Source organism: Macaca fascicularis, chromosome Y, assembly GCF_037993035.2.
Source record: "Macaca fascicularis isolate 582-1 chromosome Y, T2T-MFA8v1.1".
Taxonomy (NCBI): domain Eukaryota; kingdom Metazoa; phylum Chordata; class Mammalia; order Primates; family Cercopithecidae; genus Macaca; species Macaca fascicularis.
This window is the reverse complement of record NC_132903.1, coordinates 454,266-465,710: the sequence shown is the minus strand read 5'-3', so window position 1 is coordinate 465,710 and position 11,445 is coordinate 454,266. Positions and strand designations below refer to the sequence as shown.

Genomic DNA, 11,445 nt, shown 5'->3' with positions numbered 1-11,445 from the left:
CTCACTATTTATACGCGTCGACCTCGCCCAGCCCCCCCCCCCCGTGCGCTGCCTGTCTGGTGCAATTACGGGTCTCCGGGCTCCGCGGCGGACGCACAAGCAGAGACGCTGTGTCTCCCCCACCCCACCCCACCCCACCCCCCCTCAACGCCCGCAATTGGCTTTTCTTCTCATTTCATCACTGTTTGGCGTCCGGACACCTTGGTGCGAAGAGGCAAAGATCCCATTTTGGGAAGGGAGACCGCGCGCGCGCGCAGGAGGGGGGCGCAGAGGCGCCCGAGTCCCCCCCCCCCCACACACACAGGTTACCCCGCGTGCTTTCCGTGGCTGGAAGAAAAGCAAACTCCAGCTTTTTCCTCCACAGAGAGAGACACGCACAGACGTGGAGGAGAGCCGAGCCCCGGAGCCTGGATCGTTCCAGGAAGCGCCCGGGGCGCACCGGGGCGGAGATGGCGAGACGCGGAGGGGACCCGGGCGAGCCGGGGTCGCGCGATCTTGGGACAGGATGAGCTCCAAGTTGGTGGCGGCGCGCGCTTGGATGGAGGGATGGTGAGATGGCACGCAGCTGGGGGATCCCCTAAAGGGAGAAGAACACGGGCCGGGTGTCCCCAAACCTGGACGCGGGCGCCTGGGAGGCGGTGGCGGAGGCCGAGGATTCCCCGGGGGCCCCGTCCCGGGTCTCCAGCGCCCGCAGAAAGAAGCCCAGGTCCCCGGGAGATCCGGTTCGTAAAACATCGATTCTTTCCGCGCGCGCCAGACCCCGGAGACCCCGGAGCGAGGCCTCCACCCTTTATCGCCGCGCTGTCACCCTGGCGTCTGGGGTATTTACTGGGGTTGGGGGGGTAAAAATACTTGTGATTGTGGTTTTCATTGCGGGATGTGCTCCTGCTGTGGCTATTGAATGCGCTTTAGGGGAAGCCGGTGTTGGCCGTCGCGATCTGAAATTCGTTTTCCAAGTCCTGGAAACCAAACGCGCCACGGTTCCTGCCCAGGACCTTCTACAAATAAAGTGGAGGTTTTTTTCCCCTTTCCCTCTTTCCTTTTCTCTTTCTTTCCTTCCTTCCTTCTTTCCTTTCTTTTCCTTTTCTTTCCCTTCCTTTCTTTCCTTCCTTCCTTTCTTTTTCTTTCTTTCTTTCTCTTTCTTTCTTTTCTTTCTTTCTCTTTCTTTCTCTTTCTTTCTTTTTCTTTCTTTCCTTTCTTTCCTTCTTTCTTTCTTCTCTTTCTTTCTTCTCTTTCTCTTTCTGTAACATACCCTCACTCTCCTTCTCCCATCGCGTTTGGAGTTGGGGAGTCTCCTGAGGAAGGTGTGATTTTGGGGACAGGTTCCGTTAACCGTTTTTTGAGGGAGATTCCGGGGACCGCCCAGCCTCGAAGGCGCCCAGGGTTGGCGCTCGGGAGCCGGGCCCTGGGCTCGTTCCGTGGAAAGAAACTGAGTCTTTTTCCCGGACACTGGGGAGCAGGGAAGGGGCCCCCAGCAGCCCAGGTCAGGTTCACGTTGGGGGTTCACGGGCTGAGGGGAAGGGGGAGGCGCTGAGGTGCCAGAGAAACCGCCGTCCTGTTCTCTGCCTGCCTCCTTCCCTCGCTCGGCTTCTTCCTTCTCTCCCTTCTCTTCCTTCTCTTCCTTCTCTCCCTCCTCCTCCCCTCCTTCCTTCCCTCCATCCCTCCCTTCCTCCCTCCTTCCTTCCTTCCTTCTCCCCCTCCCTCCTTCCTTCCCTCCTTCCCTCCCTCCTTCCTTCTTTCTCTCCCTCCCCCCTCCTCCCTTCTCTCCTTCTCCTTCCTTCCCTCCATCCCTCCCTTCCTCCCTCCCTCCTTCCTTCCTCCCCCTTTCCCTTCCTCTCTTGTCTTTCTTCCTCTCTACTTTCTCCTGCTTCTCCTTTCTCCTCCTCTCTCTTTTTCCTTCCTTCCTTCCCTTTCCTTCCTTCTCCTTCCTTCCTTCTTTCCTTCCCCTTCCTTCCCTCCTTCCTTTTTCTCTCCCTCCCTCTCTTCCTCCGTTTCTTCCTCACACTTCCCTCCCTAACCCTGTGTCCTTTCCTTCTTCCTTCCCTCCCTCCGTCCCTCCCTCCCTCCCAGAGACCCCTGGCCCCCAGGCCCGCTGTCTGCCCCTGTCTCTCTCCTTCCCACGTCCTCTCTCCTTCCTCTTTACCCCTTTCCCTCCTCCCTGCCTCTCTCTCTTTTCCTCCTTCCTTTCCCTCTTCCCCTGCATATTTCTCCCCGTCCATCTCCCTCTTTCCTTCTTCCTCTCTGTCTCCCCCTCCCTGACTTGCTCAGTCTCTGCCTCTTTCTCCCTCTCCCTCTTCCTCCTGCCCTCTCTGCCTCCACCTACCTCCCCTTCCGTCTGCCTCCCCCGTTTTCCGCCTGTCCCCTCCTTCCCCCTTCTCCTCCCGGGTCACTCTGCCCCCCACGCACCCACCGCCTGGTCCCCATCATTCGGGAGCTGCCACCTCCCCAGACTTCAAAACCCAAGGCAGAGAAGCTCCTGGAAGCTCAACAAACAGGGCTTTGTCACCGCGCCCTCCCATCAAAGCGGGGCCTGGAGATATCACAGAGAATTACAAATAGTTCCATGTATTATGCAAAAGAGGCACCTCGCCGGTAGAGCCGTCGGGGGGAGAGGCCGGGAGGGTGAGCAGGGGCGCGGGCACCAGGAGGCCGGTTCGTGCCCGGGAGGAGCCCCTTTCCCGGTTGTCCTTCCTCCCATGACCCCAGGGCTCGTCTTCCTCCCCAGCAGGCCCTGGGGACCCAGGATGACACTTGAGCCCTGTGCTTGTGGGAGACGGCAGAGCAGTGGGGGGACAGCAGTGATGGTGGGGTGGGGGGGCGTGTGTGTAAGACTGAGACAGACAGATTCGGAGAAGGGTCTCTGGGTTAGAACAACGCTCTGGGGGGTCCTCCGCGGCCGGGTCACTGTTCTGAGGGCCTCCCCGTCCCCGTGTCTTCCTCGGCTGGGACACCGGGTCCCCAGGGACCGTGCAGTGAACCCGTCACAGCTGCTCTCTGTGTCGCTCACACACCCTCCCTCGTCCCGGCCCAGCTGTCTTCTCCCAGTCCCAGCACCAGGCCTTCCTGGGGGTCCCGTGGGGCCCAGGCCGTCCCAGACCCGCGGTTCCTTGGCAGGGGAGGACGGTAAGAACCGCAGCACCCAGCCCGGCTGCCTTTGGCTGCCACCTGCACCCCTTGCCCCGTAGGAAGCTCCGCGGTACCAGGGTCTCCAGCCTCCAGGAACGAGAATGGGGACGGCAGAGGCAGGAGCTGGGGTCGTTCGAGGCCCCTCAGCCTCAGGGAAATGACTCAAAGGCCCTTGTTCAACCGAAGCGTGAACTGTAATGGCCACGTGGCCGGCGAACGGCTTTGAAATCCAGCACGTTGAAGTCACGAGACACGTCCCTGCCTCACGTGTGTGTAAAACTCCTTCAACTCCAAGGGCTGACCTCGAACCTCTTACCTGAAGCCCTTTCCCTTCTCTCGCCCAGAGCTTCGGTTCTCTCCCTGTGCTTCCCTTTAGAGGCAGAGGCACGAGACACCTACTATGTGCGTGAATGATCGTGTGTTTGAGAAAATCTATAGGCAGGAACTTTTTCCACCACACACGTTTCTCGTGGCGGATTCGAGATGCCGTCGAAGAGGCCGCAGCAGCTCAGGTCTGCAGACGGGGCGGACGTGATGAAACACGGCGTTGATATTTCACAGAGCAGGCGGCTGTAGGCAGAAGGGAGGGTCTGCGCCTCCCTTGGCCTGAGCTGTGCACAAGGGGGTGCTTGTTTGAGATTTTACTGATGCTTCCCTGAGACAGGGAGACAGATAGACAGACAGAGATAGACAGACAGACAGAGACACACAGACACAGAGAGAGAGACCAGCACACCAGGCAGAGGAGAACAAACTTTTCACATCTCACCAGATCTTGCTCGAACGCGGCTGCCTCCCTGTAGGAAACGCACGTCGTCAAGTGTCCCCGAAAGAATCGGGTTTCAGAAAAGTTAGTGGAGAGACAAAAGCAATGACTGCGGATAAAAGTGCAAAGGGGAAAAGCGAGAAATGGCAGAGACGGAGGAGGAGGGAAAGGAGTAGGAGGAGGAGGAGGAGGAGAAGGAGGACGAGGAAGGAGAAGAAGGAGGAGGAGGGAGGATGAAGGGGGAGGAGGAGGGGGAAGGAAGAGGAAAGAAAGAAAAGGAAGGAAGGAAGGAAAGAAAGAAAGAAAGAAAAAGAAAGAAAGAAAGAAAGAATGAAAAAGAAAGAAAGAGAAAGAAAAGGAAACAGAAAGAAAGAGAAAGAACGAGAAAGAAACTAAGAAGGAGAAAAACAGAAGAAGGAAGGCAGGAAAGAAGAAAGGAAGGAAGAAAGGAAGGAAGGAAAGGGAGGGAAGGAAGGAAAGAGAAAGAGAAAGAAGAAAGAAAGACAAAAAAGGAAAAAGAAAACGAAGAAAGAGGAAAAGAGAAAGGAAGGAAGGAAAGAAGGAGGAAGGAAGGAAAGAGGGAGAGAGAGAAAGAAAGAAGGAAAGAAGGAAGAAAAGGAAGAAAAGGAAGGAAGGAGAAAGAAAGAAAGAGAGAAAGAAAGAAGGGAGGGAGGGAGGAAGAAAGGGGAAGGGGGAAGGAAGGAAGAAAGAAAACTAAGAAAGACAAAAATGAGAGACAGGAAGGAAGGAAAGAAGGAAAGAAAGAAGGAAGGAAGGAAGGAAAGAGAGGGAAGGAAGGAAGGAGAAAGAAAGAAAGAGAAAGAAACTAAGAAGGAGAAGAAGAGAGAGGAAGGAAGGAAGGAAGGAAGAGAGGAAGGAAAAAAGGAAAGAAGGAGAGAGAGGGAAAGAAGGAAGAAGAAAGAAAGAAAAGAAAGAAGAAAGAAAGACAAAAAAGGAAAAAGCAAACTAAGAAAGAGGAAAAGAGAGAGGAAGGAAGGAGAGAAGGAAAAAGTTTCTGCAAGAGAAAAGGAAAGTCCCAAAACCGACCTCACCAAACCCTGAGCGCGCCCCGGAGGTGGCCTCGCGTCCGGGCGTCCCCAGCGCGGTCACCGCCTCCCGCAAACCCTGCTCGGACGGACGGGGGCTGCTGAGTCCTGGGCGTCCGATCCTCCTGTCCCCTCCTCTCCACCCTCCCAGTTCTGTTGGCGGTAGAAACAGACTCGGAAACGAAATCAAACAAAACCAAAAAACAAACAAACAAACAATGTGGGAAGGTCCCCCTTGTTCTCAGGACGAGGGAACGGTCCGGGACAAAAGGAGGCGGCCGCAGGGGGATTTCAACACCCCTGTTGGCTCCTGGGCACCCCCCACACCCCCTCCAGGGACCCGCCCTGGTTGCATTGACCCAAGTTTCCAGGGTGCTTGGTCCCTGGAGCGCGCGCGCGCTGCGGTCCCGCAGTTGCAAAGCAGCAGCGAATCTCCGGATCCGGGACAGCGCTCTCCGCGGTCCGCCCGCCGGGACTGGGGGCCCCACAGCAGAGGAGCGAGGACCCCAGGAGCTGCTCCTCGCCTTTGCACCCCTCCTGCAGCCCATACCGAGCTGCAGCCTCCTATCCCGGCCCTTCTCTGAATATTTCCCCCCAACTCCCCACCAAACGGGCCCGGAGCTCCGGGCAGCCGGGAGCGCAGCAGGCCTGAGGCTGCAGACCCCGGGAGTTCCCCGACCTGAACTTGGTCCCAGCTCGATCTGCTTTTTATTTGGCCCTGGAGACGCAGGCGGGGCTGGGAAGGTCAGGCTCGCAGCTCGGGAACAGCAGGAGGCGGCCAGACGCGGCCTCTCCGCGGTGCGTCTTGCTGTGGCTGTGGCAGCACTGGGTGGTGGCGCAATGGCTCCCCTTCTCTTTCCTCTCTCTCCAGAGTGCAGGAAACAAACGAGAGAGGAGGCCCAGGCGCTGTGGCATCTGTTCTAGGACCTGCGAGGCTGACGCGTTTCCACTCGGGCGTCCAGGCGTCTCTGAGTCGCATCCCCCAAGAAATGCAACGCAGGTTCCTGCAAACGACGGGTGAACCTGCCACCCAGGGGGTCCCGACCGGCCCTTTCTAGAAGGCATCGGCTGGGGGAGACACGAGGAACGCGCTTAGGATGGCTGGGAATAGGAATGAACTCTGGGTCTGGTCCATGTTAAAAAAATCCTCTGGATTTTTGGATGTGGATTAGGTGTGTTTTCAAGAATAACTTATTCTCTCTCTCTCTCTCTCTCTCTCTCTCTCTGTGTCTGTCTCTCGCTCTCATTTGCAACAAGGGAAAAGGAGCTGTGAGCGTTCACATACTGAACACTTGATTAAACTCCTGAAAAGTATGGCTTTGATTATTATATATATATATATATATATATATATATATATATATATATATATATATATTCAGTTTTAGCTCTAACGAAGCTTGGCTCCCTGGAACCTAATGTATTTACTTGAAATCAAATTTCACGCCCAGAGCTCTTCATTGCAGAGCGGCCTCTGCGTCGGGGCCCTCTGGGGTCTCCAGCCCCCTCCTGAGCGCAAAATCTCAGGCCTCCCCCCATCCCTTCCCCGCCCCCTACTCCGCACCCACCCCCACCAGCCAACTGGGGCCTCCTCCTGGGTTCTCCAACCAGGGCAAGAAACACTTTGGAACTGTCAGGTCCCTTCTGTGTGGCCCATTTTTTTTTTTTTTTTTTTTGTCAGTACATAACTCGAAAGGCAATTTCTATTCATCATAACCACGGAGGGAGGGCGGTATATTCCTGCGTTCTGCCCAAGGTTCAGCCACTCCCACAACCTCCAACCCCTCCCCGCCCATTAAATATGTATAAGGATCGATCAGGGATTCGGGATTTTCCAGAGGTCTTAACACATTTCCTAGACGAACCAACTCGTGTGTTTTCGCTCCCCCTCCTCCCCTTTTACATTTAGAAACCCGGATTCCTAACTCCCTCCGACGCTGTTTATTGATTGACGCACACACATCCACGTTGTCCGCGTAAAACTAATAGATTTTCATTAAACTGAGCTTTGTCAGTCTGGCTCGTGAATGGCTGAGATTGATCCAGCGGGCAAATGCGACCCTCTATAATATTTAAAAAGGGCACGTAGGCCCTGGTTGCCTTTGTGTTCTCTCTGGAGGCCTGGCTGACCATATGTGTGTAAGGGCCTGCTTTGGGGAAGGTAGCTTTGTTTTCATGGAGGGTTTCCTTTTTTTGGTGGTGTTGTTCGTTTGTTTCACTTTATCTCACTTTTTCTACACGTCCTAGCATTTCGACAAGTCCTAGGACATAGGGAGGGGGTGTCCCTAAAACACCCCCACCGTGCAAACTTGCAATTTTAAAACGACCACTTCCTAGCAGAAAATGTTGCTGGGTTTTTTTTTTTTTTTTCTCCAGGAGCTTCTGTGGAATTTTCTTGTCTCTCTCTCTCTCTCTCTCTCTCTCTCTCTGTCCTAAACCTCAATATGTACTTTGCAACATATGGAGGGCATTAAACCCCTTTCCTTTCGGATTTCATCACAGGGCCTCGACTTTATGTTTGATTTCAGAAAACTCTTATTTGTTTAAGAAAAAACGTTATTTTATATATATATATATTATATTTATATATGTATTATATATATTTATATATATTTTATATATATTATATATATTTATATATATTATATATGTATTATATATATTTATATATATTTTATATATATTATATATTTATATATATTATATATGTATTATATATATTTATATATATTATATATGTATTATATATATTTATATATATTATATATGTATTATATATATTTATATATATTTTATATATTTATATATATTTATATATATTTTATATATTTATATATATTTTATATATATTATATATTTATATATATTATATATGTATTATATATATTTATATATATTTTATATATTTATATATATTTTATATATAATATATATTTATATATTATATATGTATTATATATATTCATATATATTTTATATATTTATATATTTTATATATTTTATATATTTATATATATTATATATATATAAAATATATATATATATATTTTTTTTTTTCAGGGAGCCGAGGCGTTTGTCACAAAGAGCACACCCAGGAAGGCCGTTGGCTGGAGACCACCGCTGCACCAACAAGGGGCGGCCGTCCCTCGCCAGGAATAAATTCAACCCCTTGTCTGCGGTCATTCATGTTCTCAGGAATATATCTTGGAGGTGTATTTGGATTTTCATTTCCACGTCTGGCACACGGGCCTCCGCAACGGGACAGAAGGAAAACTGGTTTCTCCTTCCTGTTGCCCGTGCCCCAGACCCGGGATTCGCGTCCCCAGGACGCACCGGCTTAAGAAATTGGCAGGACATCCCCCCGCCACAAACAGGCCCCCCAATCTTTGGCCACGTTTCTGCAATGTCAAAACGCAGGTGGAAGGAACGAAGACGTCCACCGGGCAGAGCCAGGAAGAGGCGTAAGCGAATGGCATCCAGGGGCGCGCGGGGACACTGGGGCCCCGAGCCTGCCTCCGGGGTTGGGGGGTGAGGAGCCGGCACAGGCACTGGGCGTCCTGCCTCGTTCACCTCCTTCCTCCCCGGCTGAGCCCTCACGTGAGGACCTGACCGTTGGGTAGGGCCAGCGCCCGGGAGACCAGGCCTTGGACGTTTCCAAGCGCTCGTGTGCACCTGCCCCTAGGCCCCAGAGGTTTCCTATCGCCCTCACCCCGTCCCAATTGCAAGGAGTTCGACCATTCCCTGAGGTGAGGACCTGACCCTTGGGTAGGGCAAGCGCCGGGGAGACCAGGAGACTCAGGTGTGCACCTGCCCCTAGGCCCCAGAGGTTTCCTATCGCCCTCACCCCCTCCCAACTGCAAGGAGTTCGACCATTCCCTGAGGTGAGGACCTAACCCTTGGATAGGGTGAGCGCTGGGGAAACCAGGCCTTGGACGGCTCAGAGCGCGCGCGTGTGCACCTGCCCCTAGGCCCCACAGGTTTCCTATCGCCCTCACCAACGCCCAACTGCAAGGAGCCCTAGTATTCCCTGAGGTAAGGACCTGACCCTTGGGTAGGGCCAGCGCCGGGGAGACCAGGCCTTGGACAGCTCAGAGCGCGCATGTGCACCTGTCCCGATCCCCCAAAGGTTTTCCATCGCCCCCACCGCCCCCCGCCCAACTCCAAGGAAGGCAGCATTGCCTGTCGGGTGGAATAACCACCGCGCCTTCCCTTCCACCTCCAGAAGCCGTGTCTTTGGAAAAAAAATATTCCAGCACAGAAACTTTGCCTTCTTCTCTAGGAGCAGGCAGAAATTAATTGGCTAATTTGTGCAGCGGACCTGGCCGCCTCCTCCCCGTTCTCCTGCCTCCGGGGACTGCCCTGGAACCGAACTTCCGCAGGGACCAGGCCCAAGTCCTCACCAAGCGCACGCAGCTTCTGCAGACACAGCTGGACCCCGCGGGTGAGCGCGGGGGCTCTGAGGCCCCCACATGACGGTCCTGGAACCTCCCCATCCACCCCAGTCCCAGGTTCCCGGGCGCTCCTGGACCAGCCCGCGAGGCCACGATCTGAGGGGTCCCCCATGGTGCCCGGACAGGGGGCGCTTATTCCTGCTCAGGGACTCGGTGGGAGGCTGCGGGGTCTCGTCTTGGGTCTCTCCGGGCGGTTCTTCATCCCACCCCACTAATGAGGCGCCCGCGCTGACCGCCCAAGGCTGCCTGTGGGGGGGTCGGGATGCGCCCCTGCCCTGCCCTGCGCGCACTGGGGAACTCGGCCCGCGGTGGCTGGGAAGGCGGGGAGCGCAGAGCGTGCGGGGTCTCCAGGCAGGAGCTGCGGGGCGGGGATCTGAGGGAGGGATTTGGGGGAGGTCCGAGTGCAGCCGGGCTAATTGGGGAGCGCAGGCGGAGTGCGGGGGAGGGGGCCCCGGGGCGAGGCAGCAGGGGTGGGGGGGGCCTGTCCACCCGCAGCTCAGCCTCCTGGCCCGAGGCGAAGCTTGGGGCAAGAGAGCTGAGCTCGACCCAGCTGGACGCTCGCCCGGAGCCCAGCTCTGCGCTCTGCACCGCGGTGCGCTCCTCTCCCGCAGCGCACGGGGCAGGGGGCACGCACCCGGGGTAGGGGGGGAAGCAAGCACCGGCCCAGCCACCCCTGCACCCCCAGCCACGCAGGATAAACCGCTCGGGCATGTCTGTCTGGGTTCACTTCATTCCTTCATCCATCCATTCATTCATTCATTCATTCTTCTGCGCGCATGCTGGCCGCACCTGTCACCCTCTCACACCTGTTGAGGCTCCCCCCCCCCCCCGTGAGCCTGTAGCCCTGGGTCTGGCAGCGGGGATGTGGGAGTCACTGCCTCCCCTTGTTTTCAGAGGAGTCAGAAGTTCCTGGGGTTGTAGGAGCTTGGCCAGGGGAGTTGTGAAAGGCCCAGGGCCTTCCCAGCAGGTCTGGGGTCTGTGTGGGACTCAGGAAGGCAGTTTCCAGGGCGCAGTAAAGTGTCTTTGGGGGCCTGTTTTGGGGTCCCCAGGTCCCTGTGGCTTTAGAGTGCAGCCCGATTGGACCAGATAGACTGGGGTCCCTTGTGTGGCCAGGTGATCTGGGGACTCTGGGCCTCCAGGGATGAGAGGTTCTCCTGCACACAGGCCACGATGCCCAGGGCTATGACAGCGTGGGCGTCTGGAGGGGACATGAGACTTGAGAACATGGGGGTCTGGAGGGGAGGTGACCACCTGAGGGTCCGGAGGGTACATGACACCGTTGAGATCTGGAGGGAGAATCCCTCATTTTTTTTTTTTTATTATTATACTTTAAGTTCCAGGGTACATGTGCATAACGTGCAGGTTTGTTACATATGTATACTTGTGCCATGTTGGTGTGCCGCACCCATCAACTCGTCAGCACCCCTCAACTCGTCATGGACATCAGGTATAACTCCCAATGCAATCCCTCCCCCCTCCCCCCTCCCCACGATAGGCCCCGGTGTGTGATGTTCCCCTTCCCGAGTCCAAGTGATCTCATTGTTCAGTTCCCACCTATGAGTGAGAACATGCGGTGTTTGGTTTTCTGTTCTTGCGATAGTTTGCTGAGAATGATGGTTTCCAGCTGCATCCATGTCCCTACAAAGGACACAAACTCATCCTTTTTGATGGCTGCATAGTATTCCATGGTGTATATGTGCCACATTTTCTTCATCCAGTCTGTCACTGATGGACATTTGGTTTGGTTCCAAGTCTTTGCTATCGACTCCCTCATTCTGACACCGCAGCTTTTATTCTGCTCCTTTGCGGTTAGGCCGCGAGTGGCTTTGACAAAATCCTTTCTCCTGCGAAAGGGGTTGCGGTGGTTTAGGAGGATCTGATCTCCCTGACCCTTGGACACACTTCTGCGTCCGTCTGGGAAGAAGGCTCCCTCAGGTCTGAAGCCATCAGTGCCCCCAGGTGAGCGTCAGGACCTGGCCAGCTGTGAAATCCACGCCAGCCCCCATCCCCCCAAAAAAGAGACGTCCAGACTCTCATCTCTGGAAACTGTGACCAT

General features: G+C 54.6%; 1 long non-coding RNA gene across 1 annotated transcript; it reads left to right on the top strand.

Moving 5' to 3' along the window:
- The first annotated feature begins 360 nt into the window (after nucleotides 1-360).
- LOC123571385 (uncharacterized) lies at nucleotides 361-8,784 on the top strand. The gene is made up of 3 exons (XR_010584111.2): nucleotides 361-549; nucleotides 5,810-6,110; nucleotides 7,999-8,784. It is a non-coding gene; the product is annotated as an uncharacterized lncRNA (long non-coding RNA).
- Nucleotides 8,785-11,445: the final 2,661 nt, after the last annotated feature.